Below are 17,983 nucleotides of genomic sequence, written 5' to 3' on the forward strand. Positions count from 1 at the left end.
TGGTGGCAAGAAGCCTTTTTGACACCCATTGTCAAATTCAAATCATTGTGTTTCTTTTACAGTATCCAAGTGTACCCAATGCCACAGTGAGTCATGGAAACACCAGGCATAAGTGACAAATGTAGTGTAGACAGATTGAATTATGGCCTTCTCTCCCCATACTCCAATGTTGAGGAGTTGTTCTCTCAAGTCTACTGCCTTATCTAGACTATCTCCCTCTGAGTCACACTGGGTAAAATGTTCAAAAGTACCTAAGTGACTTAGGAGCCATTTTCAAAAGTGACTTCGGAGTTTAAAACTCAAAACTTAGGTTCCTCAGTGTCTAAATCACTTTTGAAAATGGGAGTTAGGACAATAAGTTACTTAGGTGCTTCTGAAAATTTTACCCACTCTATTTAAGATTTTTTCTTGAAGCCTCATTTTTCTCTTAAATTCGGGATTGCTTCTCTCTGCAGTATGATTTGTGATACTGCCTGTTAGGAATGTCAGAAAATTAAATGGTATCTTTGCTCCATGTTTAATAATCTGGACAGGAGCCCTAACTTTAATATTCTGGTTCATTCTGCCAAATGAAATGAATAACCTTCATTAGGAAAGTACTTACTTACACTGAATTGAACACAGAGATTAAATGTCATTTGGCTGTAAGATGAGAGACCCACCCAAGTCAATCTATTCAGTAATATCCCTTTACATCTCTTTGTTTCATGAAGTGTTGTCACTTCAGATATTTAGAATGAAAATTAATGTCCCATGCTAGTGAAGTCTTTTGAGCTGGGGATCTTTCGGTAATATTTTCTTTCACCTAACAATTCTGTGTTGCCATGGTAACTAGCATATGTTAACAGTGTTTTAGAAAAAATGTTTGTTCCCTATAGATAAAGCTGTTGTTTTTTATGCTGTCTAGAAAACACTGAACATGGAATGCTGCTGAACAATAGCAGATATAATTGGAGTTATTTAGCTGTCTCTTCTCCCCTTAGGATCATCAGCCATAGAGAGTAGCCCTGCATTTCACCTTTAGTCCTCATTTTGTAATTAGTGTTAAGGGGATTCACTCACTTTTTATGTTCCAAGTAAACCATATTGAACTCAGTAGTCTAGGCAAAGATGTAGGGGACAGAAGAGTAAGGCTGTTTTAAAACAAATTGGGTTGTTCGTTTTGGCAGCGCTAATGACCAGATCCTGCCAGAGGCTGAGGGCCTTCAAATTGCATAGGAATTAAGGATGCTGAGCACCTCACAAGATTAGACCCTAATGCCCTGAGTAGTTCCATTGAGCTCAGTGAGCTTTCTTACTTGCTTAAAATTAAGTACATGCATAAGTGTTTGCAGGTTTGAGACCATAGCTTGTATATCTTACCTTACTTTCAGAATGGGTATTTGGGAGTGTTTTAGAACTGTTTAACATTAAGGGACAAGGACTGCTGCTTTGTATTATGCAATCTGTTTGATTTCAAATTTTAAGATGCTAGAAATAGGAAACATTTCAAAATAAATGACAGACATATCCCTACCGTATGGCTTTGTATCCATCTGATATTATCCAGTAATACTGCAACCTTTGCTAAGATTTAGGACTGTTATTTGGAGGGAAAAGAAAAAAAATGGATTTGCATTTTATCTCATTCTTAATTAAAGAGTTTGAAAATTTTTTTCAGATGATTAACCTAAGTGACACAAAATCATTCTGAAAGAGATGTATCTTTCAGTATTTATCTGATTCATTTCTGTAGGATCTATTGCCACAGGAGTTGGGTGCTTTAATTACAAAATGTAAAAAATGTACAGCTATTACCACCATAGTGCATGGCAACTGTGACATAACTAAAAGTTCCACTGCCAAAATGATCTCTCTTAAGCTTAGCTAGACCATTTGTTAGATGAAATATAAAACAGCCATAAACAATTAACCAGCTGATAAAATAAAGTCTTACATTTTGCCTAGGAGCTGCCAGTCTCGAGCTCTGGTATGCCCACCGGGAAGAGATTACAAAATTGAAGGTCCTCAGTTGAGAATGACTTGCAACCAGCTCTTGAGAGTTCAGACCTAGGAAATGACAGTACAAGCATCTCTGCTGATCTCAATCACCATGACTGGGTAAGAGCTGGTCTCTTGGATAACACGTATCAGAGGGGTAGCCGTGTTAGTCTGGATCTGTAAAAGCACCGAAGAGTCCTGTGGCACCTTATAGACTAACAGACTTATTGGAGCATGAGCTTTCGTGGGTGAATACCTAGTTTGTCGGATGCATATCGGATGAGTAGTTCCTTTCCAGACCACTAAGGTCTTTGAATCAGGGCTATCAAATGATTAAAAAAATTAATCGCGAGATTAAAAAATGTGATTAATCACAGTTTTAACCACACTGTTAAACAAGAATAGAATATCATTTATTTAAATATTTTTGGATGTTTTCTACATTTTCAAATATATTGATTTCAATTACAACACGGAATACAAAGTGTACAATGCTCACTTTATAATATTATTTTTATTACAAATAAGTGCACTGTAATAAAGATAAAAAATAGTATTTTTCAATTCACCTCATACAAGTACTGTATGCAATTTCTTTATCATGAAAGTGCAGGGCGAGGGATTACAGGTAGGTGCCTGTAAATGTAAACAAACTTGTTTGTCTTCACAATTGGCTGAATAAGAATTAGGACTCAGTGGATTTGTAGGCTCTAAAGTTTTACATTGCCTTATTTTTGAATGGAGTTATGCAACAAAAACAAATCTACATTTGTAAATTGCATGTTCATGATAAAGAGATTTCACTACAGTACTTGTATGAGGTGAATTGAAAAATACTATTTCTTTTGTTTATCTTTATTACAGTGCAAATATTTGTAATAAAAATATTACAAAGTGAGCATTGTACACTTTGTATTCTGTGTTGTAACTGAAATCAATATATTTGAAAGTGTAGAAAAAATCCACAAATATTCATAATAAATTTAAATTGATATTCTACTATTGTTTAACAGTGCAATTAAAACTGTGATTAATTGTGATTAATTTTTAATCGAGTTAACTCAAGTGATTAACTCAAAACAAATTAAATGCAATTAATTGACAGCCCTACTCGCAAGGCATACTTTGTACAAAATTTATCATAGTCTTGTAAAAGAGGTGAACATAGAGTACAGACTGCCACAGTTAGATATCCGGGTTACATGATGTTTGGTTTGGGTCTCTGGGACCTTGATTATTTTTCTACTTCTTATTTTATCTTTATTATCCACGTTATTTGGGTTTGCGTGTGTGTGTGTTGTACACTGATGCTTATTCATTGGGATCTCCAGAAAAGTTATTGTCATATGATCTGTATGTATGAACCACACCTTGTCGGTGATGTGGGATATAGATATAAGGTTATAGCTTGGAATTTGGGTGGGTGTTACTGTAATAATGACTTAGTATATATGTTTTATTTTCTTGCAGCACAGGTATCATTTCTTATAATATAGACTTAAATTGAATCTTCAGTTAAATTTTTTTTTTTAAAAAAGGACAAATTTCTTGCTCTGCAGCAATCTTGAATCAAGCACAGATGAGTCAAGAGTGACATCTGGTGTTTGGACATCAGATCTCTTGCACTTCTTCCACTTCTCTCTCTTTGATGGTCTCAAAGACAGTATGTTATAAATACTATACACACAATATTTTAGCTACCCATAAATATGACCAGAATATAAATATAGCTACTGTAATATTCTTCATGCCTGAGAATGCATATCCTCTAAAAGGTTTGCATGGATTCGGAATATCTCCTCAAGATCATCCTCTCAGCTAATCTTTAATGCTAGAGACCTACAATATTTCAGATATAATTTCTTTCCTCTCCTCACACTTTTGTTAATTACAAAGTCATATGTAAAAAAATTTGAGAAAAGGGGCTTGCTTGTGGAGGGGATTGCTAGTGAGGTTGAAGAAAAGAAAATACTCCTCTCAAACTATAGCATACCAATGCAGCTGGTCTGCAATTGCTACTGAAGCCCATGGGTTGTAGTTACAGGTGTTGCTCCTGTAGTCTCCCTACATGGTTTTAACCATGGGACCCATGCAGCCAGGCTCACTGGACTCCTTAACAGAGAGCCTTGTTCTGGAAAAGCCAGGGTGTGTGTGAATGTGAAAAGCACAGTGCTCCAGGAGAGGGAGTTGATGAGGAGCAGGGAGAATGATGGAGAGACCAAGGGAAACAACAAGGCTGCAGGGGGAGGAGATGGAATTGAGGGAAGTGTAACGAATCAGGGCTTGCAGCAGAGCTGGTTTTTGAGGAACCTAATGAGCAGAGCTGGCCTGTAGTAGGCTGCCTGATTGGTTCACCATCTGATTGGTTGGAAAGGTCAGGAGACCAGCTCTTAAGCCTAGTAGCAGGAGCAGTTCAGTAGCTGTTCAAAGTATTTACTCACAGCTGTGATAGTGCCTGTGTTGGTCTAGCCTGACTTCTGCCTTTGCTCCAGCCTTGTTCCAGGTAAACTTGGCTCTGACTCTCAGCTTTGATATCTGACTTCAGGTCTGACCCTTGGCTCTGGCATCCAGCTGTGACTCAGGGCTCCAATTTCTGGCTGCTGACTTCTGTTCTAACTACTAGGCATGATCACCCACATGGCAGTCACTGAAAGGAAAGGTGGTGGGATTGGATCATCCATTCTTGACAAAGAAAGAAAAAACTTAATTATGCATAACTAAATAACCATGTTAATACACATGTTGAATATTCCCCTTATTGGTTTATGAATAATTCACTCAGATTTAGGTCAGAAGGGACTACTGTGCTTCTTTTTGTACAGCTTGAATATTGACACCTCTGCAACCACTGTCTCTAGCAGACAGTGACCTAGAGTGGGCCCTTCTCACGTTTCTTGGGCTGTCTTCTAAAGTGAGTAGATGCAGCTACATTTTCTAAAGTGGCCTCTAATTTCAGGTGTCTCAGTTGCTGAGGCTTAGATTCACAGAGACTTTGGGGTTGTGACCATCAGTATCACAGTGCTTAACTTACAGGTGCTTAGAAAATCACAGGGAACAACACTGTGATCTGCAAAATTGGCTCCATGGATTCTCAAGCTTGGAGCTGCTAAAATGTATGAATGAAAGTATGGTGGGGGGAGGGAAATAAAGCAACCTAGTAGTCAGGTCAATGTGGTTTTAAGATACAATATTGTGCCACGTGAAAGGGCTAGAAGCAAATCCTGGTGAAATAGCAGATTTGAAAGCTATTACTGGTCCCTCAGCCATGCAGTGCCTTTATGGATTGATCCAAGAGTGTATAGAAAAAATCCCAGCAAGTTTTTAGTATAGTTTTCAGCCTCTAATTTACTATGTGAATCAGTGAAAATACTGTAAGCAGACATTCACAATAGCCAATATATTCCTTTACCTGAAATCTATCTATCTGGAGACCACTTACATTTTTCATTTAAATCTGCAGGAAAAATAGGATTGAGTTCCTATTTGTTTCATGGTGTTCATTCTAAAGTACCTGAATGGCTTTACCTTTATTATCACTATCATTTGCTATACAATTTCTAATTGTGATTCACCATTAATAACCCACAAATAACTGCCTTTGTCTAAAGAACATAATCAGAGTTAAAAGCTAACTGCTGCATTGAAATGTAAACAATGTATTGCTGTCAACAACTAATTACTAAAGGTTGCATAAATGGTATGTTAAAGGGAGCACTCTAGCATACTGAAAGCTCTCCATAATGAAGAGGAATCAAGCATAGACAAAGAGAAAAGTACATAGCAAGAATATGCCTCTGGCATGTATAAAATTATGAGTATTCTAAATTATCTTGGAATGTCTTCCTTAGCTAAGTAGGTGGATATGAAATATCAGTACAAATTATGTGGGTTGGTAGTAATGTAACAAGCAGTCCATTAACTACCAATAGTTTACTAGATCAGGGAATATAAATTATAAACACACACTTCCATGGAAGAAGTTTCCATGTCCTATGAGGCGGAGTAGAGTTTGACTTGTAAAAGTGTCATGGAAAACTCACTATCATTTTAATTTTGCACCAGAAGAAGCACTCTCAATTGCCCACTACTCCAGAAGTCCTCAGTTCAGCAAAAAAAACCTCTAAGCCCTTAAAATAGCCAACTAGTGTAATGCTGGTCTCACTGTTTGCCTACAAACTCCTCTGGGGGTGATCGGTTCCTACACTCTCCATTTCCATTCCTTAATTTCTCTTCACCTCTCCTGCAATCTGGCTTTCACCCTCTTTGCTCCACCAACACTGCTCTAATCAAAGTTAGGACATTTTGGGTGACGTAATGGCATATTGTGTCCTCATTCCCCTGGACTTATATCTGGCCTTTTGTATGCCAATATCTTTCTGCCTTGAGCTTCCAAGGTAATGTTATCTTAGTTCTCTTCTGATATCTTTGAGCACTCCTTCAATAGTAACTCCAGGTGTTTTACATCTTCCTCCTCTTAATCAGTGTATCCCAAAGCTCTTGCCTTGTCCCTTTATTTTCCTTTACAGTCTCCATGTTGATTAAAACTGATCATTCTGGTCAAATATCAGGATGAAGTCACAATGATCTGTCTTGGCAGAGTTCATTGTCAAAAGGAACTGCCCTGCCAGTTAAAGGGACACTACCAAGACAAAAAAATCTACCCCCACCTGAGACCACACCCCTACTGCAATAACTGTCCTCAAAGGGTGACATTGGGTGGGAATTGAAGAGGCCCATAAGAGAAGAGTGACAAACAGGATGTGGAGAAATTGCTCCCTTGCTGAAAACCAGTAGTGACCAGGTTGGTGCAGAGAGGGGCCAGATCTGCTTCACCTGTGGGCAGGATGGCCATAGCTACCACTCCTCTCCCAGTCTGGAATGTGACTATGCTGTAGTCTGCTCCAACAAGGTCTCAGCATTCCTCAGGAAGCCCCATGCTCTAGTTGTCCCCATCATAATCAGTGGGGTAGAGGACTCCAGCTGTGGCCAGACCTTCATACATGAGCAGCTACTGGGCCCCAATTTCTCAAGGACTGGGGGAATGTTACTTATAGGATGTATCCATGGAGATTTCTGACCCTACCCACTACCAGGATTAAGCAGAGTGTAAATGGGAGGGCTGTGGAGGAGTTGGTGGCTGTGGCAAAAGAATTGTCATACCGAGTGGTGCTGGGGTCTGTACTGGAGCCTAGTAGCTAGCCTGCTACAAGAGACAAATCTTTCATGTCTGGATCCTAGACCTCAAGAGGTTCTGTAAGAGGGGATTGCTTGGAAAGATCTTTCCCTTTACTGATCCTGAGCTCTTTGGCCTTACTACCTGGGCAACACATAAGGAGCATTGCCTTCCCTGGAAACAAGCTCTGCTGACATGTAAGGCCCATAAATCACTGATACCCACTGTGGCTTGGACCCCACACAGGTAATGCCATAGAGGTCAGACTTCCAGACACCACAGTCTGTGGACACTCAGGTGCCCTACAAACCTTGGACCAGAACTGATGAAATGAGCATGGAAGGGCACTGACACCCAGTGCTGCTTGGACACCCCTGACAGGCACACACCAGGGATGGACGATTAGTCTCTCACTAGCTCCAGTGACTCTTTGTAAGAGCTGCAAAACAATGGGGAGTTTAGCTTCTTGTACAGGCAGCTGGCTGGCATGAACAGAACGAGGTGCATGCAAAACCCTCGCTTTGAACTGGAGGGAGAAATACCGGTTTGGGTGGTCAAAGAGCCCCAAATAGATATAGGATTGTCATACCTACTGGTTCTCAGGTCCTTTAGGCACAAAGTCTTCAGTCTCGCTCATGAAGTACCATGGTCTGGCCTCTTAGAGGTGGAAAAAACTTAGGAAATGATTTTGGCTCATTTCTTCTGGCCAGATATATACCAAGAGGACAAGGACACCTATTTGAATGCACCGGGATAGATTTAGTTGGACCTCTTAAACTGTCAGTGGGTGCTGCTGCATTGTAGTCATAGTGGATTACAACACCTGGTACCCTCAAGCTATTCTCCCTGTGGTCAGTGTTGACTCAGGCAGTTGCTGATGAATGATTAGTGTTCTCTCAGGAAGGTAGTCCCTAGGGCAGGGATCAGCAACATTTGGCATCCGGCCCGCCAAGGTAAGCCACCTGGCTGGCTGGGCTAGTTTGTTTACCTGCCGCATCTGCAGGTTTGGCCGATCGTGGCTCCCACTGGCCGTGGTTCGCTGCTGTAGGCTGCTGAGGGAAGCCACGACCAGCACATCCCTCACCTGTGCTACTTCCTGCAGCCCGCATTGGCCTGGAGCAGTGAACCGTGGCCAGTGGGAGCTGCGATCGGCTGAATCTGTGGACGAGGCAAGTAAACAAACGAGCCCAGCCGGTCAGGTGGCTTACCCTGGTGGGCCATGTGCCAAACGTTGCCGATCCCTGCCCTAGGGTGATGCTTGATTGATCAGGGCACAACCTTCATATCAATGTTACTACAAGAAATTTGCTCTTTGCTTGACACAGAGTCCATAAGAACCTCAGTCTACCAATCCCAAATGGAGGGGTTATTGGAGTATTTTGCACAGCTTTTCCTTTAGTCTGGTTAAGTTTGTCACAGCTGAATACTGCAACTGGCACAAAAGGCTGCCATATCTGTTTGCCATCAAGGAGGTGCCTTAGTCTTCCATGAGGTTCTCTCATTTTGAGTTTTGTATGGAAGATGGTCCTCTGGAATTCTGGACCTGGTGCAGGAAGCTTGGCAGGACCAAGGCTGAGAATGCTGTGTAATATGTTGATTCAATATTTTTTCATTCTTCATATCTTCTTTGTTTTGCTGTTCAATTATTTCATTTTGTATAGTTTTTAGAATAAACATTTGTATGGGGTTTCAAGAGAGAGATAATATGACATGGCATTTGCCACACCAACAATTTTTAATTAAAAATGACTAGCAGTTGACGTGGGAATGAAGCAGTTTGCACTATCCACACAAGCATCATTTGCACTGCCCACAAGCACCACACACATTGGGCTGAGTGGGAGAAACCAGATTTTCAAAGTAAAAAGCTTGGATGCTTGTGGTGGGAGAGGAGAGAAGCTGAGGATGATTTTGGTGGAATCAGGGAGGTGTGCATGGGAGGACTTTTGGCAGCAGGCAATGGAGAGAAGAGAGTACTCAGTCCTCCTTCACCATAATGCTGCACCACTCTCTGCTTATTCAAGAGCAAGGTGAGAGAAAACATTATTTGCTCTCTGGTCCCCTAACAGCACTTTATTTTTGTGTCTATGTCCCAGACCCAGTGTTGTATTTTCTACCCAATGTGGTAGGCCCAGCTCCTTTAGAAAAGATAAAACTTCTCTCCTGCTCAACTCCTATCTTATTTCTTGTGCTTCCCTTTTGTCACTATACTCTTGTCCTCTATATATTATATAAGTCATCCTTTTCATCACTTTTTCCTCCGCAGGTTCCTTCTCTTTCTCCCTGTCCATCCCACTCTCTCAGCCTCTCTCCACCATCATACAGTGTCAATCCAGTGTCTTTTCTCATCCTTACCAAACACAATGTGGTGTTTACCTCCACTACAAGAGGCAGAAGGAGATCCACAGCCATCAGCTTGCAGCACTGCCCTGAGTCAGATCTGACTCTGAATGTACGGTGGAGAGGGCTGGCCAGGAAATCATGCAGAAGGGCAAACTCATGGAGAGGTCTCATGGTAGGGAGGGTAGCACATCAGCATGTGATGGGCTTTGTTGGAGAAGGTCCCTGAGGTGCATGTGTGTTCAGCCAGCCTGTTATCAATTTCATTGTCTTACATGCTAAATGGCAACTCCTTCTGGTGGTCAGGGTCTACAGGCAGCTACAAAACCCAGGACAAAACACTGGCTTTCTCCTAATATCTCCAGATACATGTGGGGTCACTGGGCACAAATCGTTCTTCCTCTGTTTTTCTATGGATACCGTTATGGTGGCCTTTGATTAGTGACATTCCCCAGATCTCTGCTTGTCATTACTTTCCATTTTCTGTCCACCTGTGGTAGGGCTAAGAGATAGCTAGCGTGAGACGGTTCACAGGAGACAGTTTTAAATGCAAAAATTCTCAGTAGGTGATTTCAGGAATTCTGGTTAACCAAGATAACAAACTTGACAAAAGTCACTGACTGCATTACTTCTAAAGATAGTTGTAGATTAATACTTTAGTATACATCTGAACAGTTATTGTTGTCAGCTGTGATAATTTAATCATGAATCTCACAGTAATGTTTTTCTTAATGTCCCAGCTCTTGGAATTAAGTAATTTCATAAGAATCTCACTTTCATTAAAAAAAAAATGTTTCTAGCCTTTGTGATTGCAGAGGAAATATTGAAAACGTGATTTACATGTTCAAGAAACCGAAGGCAAACCTTCTCCCCAAATTTATAATTTCTCTTTAAATCTCATGATTTTTAAGCAAATATTATGATTTTGGGAATCCAGACTCATGATTTTTTGAATGTTGGGGTTGGAAATACGGAGTTAATAAACTCTAAAACAAATATGCAAACAGAATAATTCTGTTGCCACAGAGCTTCCTGCCCTATCTGCACACACCCAGTTTTCCTCTCTTCTAGGTGCAAGCCACTCCTCTTTAATGTGCGCAGCTGCATTTAATTAACTTCCAGATGAGTGCTTCCCTGAGCTGACTGAATTCTTGCTGGGAATTAACCCAAAATTCTCGCAGGCCATATCTGGCTTGTCAAGGTCTCCTCCCAGATTATTCATTGAGCTGTAGTGTGTCTGGGCTACAGGTTCTTTTTTCAGGCTCACTGAAAGACCAGTATACCCACACACATGGGCAGCGAGTATCATAGGTATCAGGGAAGGCTGAGCCTCCCCAGACAGCCCGGCATGGCTCTACCCAGGCTCCCTCCTGCAGTTCCTGTTCTTCCGTGGTCCAGGCTGACTGGGTCTGGGGCTATCCCCAGGATCCCGGGTGGTTGCAGCTGGGTCTGCACTGTGCTGCCTAGCACTCAGAGTGCTGGGACCACTCTGCCCACCCAGCACTCTGGGGCTTGGGGGTGCTGCAACCACATCACTCACCCAGTGCTCGGGGCACTGCGGGTACCTGGTGCTCTGGGTGCTCAGATGGCCTGGGACTGGGGAGGGGGGTGCTGATGGCCACAGTGAGGGTGCTTTGGGCTCCTGCAGGGGAGGAGGGGCAGAAGGGGAGAGGGAGGGCTAATGTCCCTCAGTGGCCGGTTTACCAGCCGCCCATGCTCAAACTCATAGAACCCTCTAAGAAGCAAGGCCTAGGTCTATCTCTCTTGATAGCAATACCTTCATCTTCTTGGGAGGAAGAAGTCCACGTTCAGATACTATTTGTGAGTAGTGTTACACTTGAATAGTGAAAGGATACAATGCAAAATACTACTATGTCAATGATTGCAGTCGTTCATGGTTCATAGCCAGCGCAAGAGGGCATGGACTATCATCAGAATGAAAGGGATCCTAGGCAAGTAACACCCACGAGCAACTACCACCCACTTGATTGCAGGACCTTCTTTTCCTATCATGGATTGTCTAGTCTCTTGGGATAATATAACCAGTGCTTAATTTGTACTAGGGCTTGCCAGGGCCGAGCCCCAACATGTCTAGCTTAGCAGTTCATATCCATGGCACCTCTGGGCTTGCTATATCAGTTATGAATGTAAAAAAAATTCCTTGAGCCCTGGCACCTCTTTGATTACAAATTAAGCAGTGGGTATAGCAGCAGGTCTTCAAGATCTTGAAAGTTTCAGGACAACACTGTTCCTAAACAAGGGAAAGTGGGATGGTACTGTGGAACTGGTACTCCTTCATGCCTTTCTGGACTTCTAGCCTGGATCCACCCAATCCATCTCCCTTCCACTCTCAGAAACAGGGGACAATCTGCTCCTTTATTTAACGTTCATGGAAAAAAATGGGCTTCCTCTGAAGGCAAAAGTGTTACTTCTAAATTTTCATGGATATTATGCAAAGTCTGTTTATTCCAGTGGAGAGGATATTTGTCTTATAGTTTAAAAGCAATGAATTCAAATCCCACAGAAGCTGTAATTTCAATAAAAATCTGCATCTGTCTTTTTGTATTGGTGTCAGGTGGCTCACTATATTTCAACATTTAATTATCGTCACTGTCCAAAAATATGTACACTCTTTGCGGGAGAAGCTGAACATCAAGATCACCTGGTTCTTCACAATTTTTTTCATAAGGGATGGTCTGTGTCAGGTTCTCACACAAAAAAAACCTCTTGCTGATGGCCACTCTGACAATTTTTCCTAAAATTCTTAATTAACCATAGGAAAATAAATACACACATGTAGGTCCAAATCAGGTAGGTAAATAGGTAATTTATATAGGGGGGTTTGCAGTCCTAATAAAAATGATGCTTGTCTGTATTCTTTACCGGATCTAAACAGAATAGAAACACAAATAAGGTGTTTTGCATGTTCTTGTCTTATTTTTTTGTTGGTTGCTTTTTTATGACTTGCTAGCTAGTAAGTCTGCTTCTGTGAAAAGTGATATTTGTATGTTTGTTAATATCACTTTTCACAGCAGCAGACTTGATAGCTAGAAGTCAGTGAAAAGAGATATTAACAAACATAAAAATACCACTTTTCACAAGACTTACTCAGCTCTAGTAAACCGGAAGACAAATTAAGCTCTGGATGGGGAGGTGGGAAGGGAGGCAGTGGAGGGCCAGGGAAGGCAGCAGGGTCCAAGGGCGATGTTGTCAAGAGCCCGGGGCTGGTGCCAGAGCCCAAAGCCCCACAGCTGTAGGATGGAGCCCGCTGCTGTGTGGCCAGAGGACAGAGCCTGTCACTCCAGAGCTGAAGCTGGAAGCCTGAACCCCACCACCCCTGGGAAGGTGGGGAACTCCCATTGGCTGCCTGCTCCTCTGGTGTTTGTGGCTTTGTGCTGTTCCCCCAAATCACTGCCCAGGAGGCTGTGGCCACAAGAAAAGCCACTGGTGGCCACATGCAGCAACAGTAACTGCATTTGAGAAACGCTGGACTATGTCCAGAATCATTTACCAGAGGCACTGTAAAACCACTTCACATGTATGAGAACAGCTTGAGTGAACTCTCAAAGTTGTTGTTGTAAATATAAAGATTAGTTGTTAAATGCAAAAGTAAATGGATGCTACAGGGGCTGATTTTTAAACCTTATAGTTTTCAATTAGTGGGGTGTTTTAAGGGGGTTTTTGGTAGTGTGTTTTCTGCTATTTTCTCAAAATTTTCACACACCTACTTTTTAAAGAACTATTTAAGAGCTATCACAAGAAGTGTGATATAGCAAAAGAGAGAGACTTTAAAAAGCATTAGCCATTTAGATGTGTGTGTGTTCTCAGGACCTCAAATGGTTATGTAAACCAGAAAGAAAATTAACTAACTTGATCCCAATTCAATTCAGAGCTCCTATAGGTGTTTTTTAAAACCACAAAGGGGTGCCAATTTATCCCCATTGATCATTTAAATGATTAACTTGGACTTTTCTAAACTTTAACAGTTGTTCTAATGATTGTGGCTTCATATGGCTGTACTGTTCTTTGCCTAAGTTTTTTTCATATATGTGAAATGTTTTGATCACTTTCTTATAAAGTACATATACAGTAAAAGGCCATTTCATAAGTGTAATAAAAAACACCATGGCATGCCTTTTCATAGGCACATGAAATACTGTAAGATACCCAACTTGTGCATACACATTTCTTACACAGTAACAGAATGTATAGTCCAAAACATTCTAAGATGCAATCTTTATCTTGTCCACATTTTAAACAGTTGCAGGTTTCATCCAGAGATGTAATGAACTGAATGTGGATTGTGTTTTCAAGTAGGAATAATTGCCAATAAAAACAGAAGAACAAGTACTTGCATACCTCTCACATATTTACCCTCAGTCTCTGCACATGAAAATCAGTGTGATGAAGCAATTCTTGTTCTCTTGCCCATTTCAGTTCTCTTTGGGGATGGGTTGGGTAACAATAAGTGTACCTCTCAATGGCTTATTAAATGTCATCTGGAGATTCTCTCTTCAAAGACTGTAAATGTCTGAGGGCAGATACATGCAGCAGTGGAATATGGGCAGGTGGGGGCATGCTGAAGCAGAGCAGCATAATTCTGAAGAAACAAACTTACTTCATTTCCCTTGTGAAGGCCAAACCTCTAATGGGCTGTAACTGATGAGTAGGGCTCTTGGAAGTCTTTTGGTGGAAGATGCAAAGTACTCCAGATTGTGTGATTGACAGCGTTTGCTGTACAGCTTCTAAATATAGAGCCCTCTGCTCCCCTCTGCTACTTGTATAAATGGGGACCCAAATCAAATAAAGCTCAAACTCCACATGTGGACGACAGTGAAGTGGTAGTTCCATAGCATGTTCTGACCCTTCCATTAATTCCATAGCAGCCCGTCTGCTGGCGCACCAGAGAGTTGGGCCTCTGCTGATTGGGAGAAGATGCCCAAGGAACCCCATTAACAGTATCTCACACAGCATTCCCCTCCACACATCCAAACAGAAGTGGTAACCACATGGAAGCAAAGCTGTTGTGGAATCCATACTATCCAGGAAGCAACAGAAAGCCTTATGATAGCTTGGATCTTCCTTCTGCTCTAAGTATAGCTAATTATTTATAGGTTCAAACTTGCTGCCTGACAATCCTAATGGAACAATTTAGAGGTAACTGCCTGATAAATTTACTTCAGAGACAATGGCTTATCTTCTATTGGTATGGACCACAATTAATAGGATAGACTTCTTTGATTCCCATCTGTCAACTCAAGAGTGACAAGGGGGCTGAAAGATGTCTTTCTACCATTTTCTATCTTGAAGCAGCTTCATTCATCTTTAAAACTTTTTGTTCTACCTCATTCTTCACCGTGTCTATCCAATGCATCCTCAGTCTTCCTTTGTTTCTAGTTTCCATACTAGAGTGCAAGATCGCCATGTATGGCATTCTTTCGGGGTTCGTTCTTGACACATATCCAAACCACTGTAATCGTCTTACTTAAATTTTCTGCAATTGCATTGTTTCTGCAATCTTGAAACTTGGTGTTCCCTTCAGTAAGTTCATTTCTGCAGTCAAAATCTTTTGTTAATTGGCTTTCCTCATACTCCAGCATTCCTACCCTTACAGCAGAATTGGCATGATAGCTGTCTCATATATGCTGATTTTCACATTTATCAAAATGTTCTTAGCCTTCCAAATCTTGCAGAGTTTTCCAAATGCAGTAGCAACAAGTCCAATTCTTATGTCATCCTCACAATTCCCATTCTCCTATATTAGTCCTCCAAGATGCACACATTTTTATACTTGTTCTAGTTCTTTTGTCTGAGTTTGATCTTTACTGCTTCCTTGTCTTCCAATTGCCATAATTTTTGTCTTCTGTGTGTATGACAAAGTATAGACACCCCTGGGAACAAAAAGGGGTCTGAACTCCAAAGAATAAGCAATTGAATCAACTGATTTTATACAATATTATTGTACTAGAAAAGTGCATTGAGTAAAGTTTTTATGAAAGCTTGTCACACGCTGGTCATGAATATCACTGTGATGCATGTATGGGTGGTCTATAAAGAGTTATGTATGTGTGCTGGAAATATGTTCCTAAAATATGTTGTGGAGAGAATTGATAAACCAGCCTGCCTTGGACAAAGGAATGTGGATTTACCTGTCTGTGTCAAGCTTTGTAAGACAGAGAACAATGAAAGTACATTTACATACAAGGTAAACAGAACAATCAAGCTAACAAGTGGCAGTTTGAGCACACTGGGGGACAGAGTCTGCACTCCCAGGAAGTTCTCCTGGCTTAGGGCTGCCAGATGTCCGGTTTTTGACCAGAATGAGCGGTCCAAAAGGGACTGTGGTGGCTCTGGTCAGCACCGCTGACGGGGCCATTAAAAGTCTGGTCGGCAGGGCTAATGCAGGCTCCCTACCTGTCCTGGCACCATGCTGCGTCCTGGATGCGGCCAGTAGGTCTAGCTTCTAGGCGGGGAGGCCATGGGGCTCCACATGCTGCCCCTGCCCTGAGCACCTGCTCCACACTCCCATTGGTTGGGAACCATGGCCAATAGGAGTTGGGGTGGTGGTGCTTGCAGGCGAGAGCAGGGCATGGACTGCTGGTCCCCCTGCCTAGGAGCTGGACCTGCTGGCTGCTTCCGGGGTGCAGTGTGGAGCCAGGACAGGCAGGGAGCCTGCCTTAGCCCAGCTGATTGGGAGCCACCCAAGGTAAGCCCGTGCTCTAACCCTAAGCCCCTTCTTGTACCCCAAACTCCTCATCGGCAGCCCCACCACAGAGTCCACACCCTCATCCCAGAGTCCATACATTCTCCTGCACCCTGCCTCAACCCACAGCCCCCTCCTGCACTCAGAATCCCTTGGCCCCACCCCCCGCCTGGAGCCTCAAACGCCTCATCCCCAGCCCCATCCCAGAGCCCACATCCCCAGCTGGAGCTCTCACCCACTCCCACAGCCCAACCCCCCAGTGAAACTGAGTGAGAATGGGAGAAAGCGAGCCACTGAGGGAAGAGGAATGTAGAGAGCAGGGGGTGTGGCCTCATGAAGTGGCAGGGCTAGGGCGTTCAGTTTTGTGTGTTTAGAACATTGGCAAGCTGATCCTGGCTCTTGACACAGAAACAATGGACTTTGTGTAATATAAGGGGAACAAAAAGACATTTTAGATATCCTTCACTGAGGCAACATAGGGTAAAGCAACCTTCAAACCTGTGAAACTTGGATCCCCTAGTCTGGAGGAAGTGTTTCTACTAACATACCGTATTTGGATTGGGGAACTATATTCACAATGGACTATTCATTTAATTTGACCACAACAATATAAAAATTATTATGGAGGCACAAAGTGGTCCTTTCAGCCATAGGATTGGTGCAGTAACAGAAGATAACTTTCCAAAGACTTTCTGTAATAGTGTAAAATGTTGCAGAATGTTTTATTTTCATTCCTATTTCAGTCTTCCCTTTGGCTCCTATTCTGAGCTGTAATTCTGAAATTTTTAGTTTGATGATTTTCTAGTGGGTTTTTAGACTGGAGCACCTTTTATTTATAATTATAATACTTTCAGATCACAAGTAATTGAAACTCTGTTACGGTAAATTTTTTACTATTGCTAGTTTTTTTTTCCAAAACATTTCTAATAACATGCAATTGTACTGGTTAAAGGGACAAAATACCAGGCCTAATTTCCTACAGATACATGTTTCTTAATACTTAAAAGTAAAATTTACGATATGTACTTAAAGTGTTGATTAGTAGAAAGTATTGTGAAAGGTAGAATTGAATAATGATAATAATAATAATAATAATAGGATGTTGATATTGCAATGCATTGCGTATTGCATTTCCCTATATTGATGAGAATGTCAGTCCTGGATTCCTGCTTAAATTCTAGAGATTACCTCACCTCTAGTGCACCCATAAAGAGGCTATAAATCCTAATACTGCTACAGGTAATGGAGGTTCTTGCTTAGCTTAAATGTTAGGACCTGTGTCTGTGCAAAAGAAATTCTGTTTTCTGACAGCTATGAAGTTTATATGGTGTGCATAGATGCATAGATTTGGAGGCCAGAAAGGACCAATTAATCATCTAGTCCAACCTCCTGAATACCACAGGCTATTACTTTTAATCCACTTACTCCAGGATTGAGCCCAATAACTTGTTTGACTAAAGCACATCTTCCAGAAAGGCAACCAGACTTGACTTGAAGACTCCAAGAGATGGAGAATCCACTACTTCCTTTAGTAGTTTGGTCCAGTGGTTAGTGCAGAACACCTGATAGTGTAAGTGTCAAATCTGTGCAATCATTAAATTATAACTGGTGATCAAATGTTACACATGAATTCCTATAAAACCCAGCTGTTTGAGGAAAGAGCTTTGCCCCAATGAGGAAAGTGTATAATGTATGTGTGTAATACTTTCTTCTCCTGGATGAAATACTAGATGTACTTTAGTTGATTGTTACTGTAAGCAGTTTCTCCCTCCCATAAACACTCCCTG

Source organism: Gopherus evgoodei, chromosome 6 (assembly GCF_007399415.2).
Source record: "Gopherus evgoodei ecotype Sinaloan lineage chromosome 6, rGopEvg1_v1.p, whole genome shotgun sequence".
Classification (NCBI taxonomy): Eukaryota; Metazoa; Chordata; order Testudines; family Testudinidae; genus Gopherus; species Gopherus evgoodei.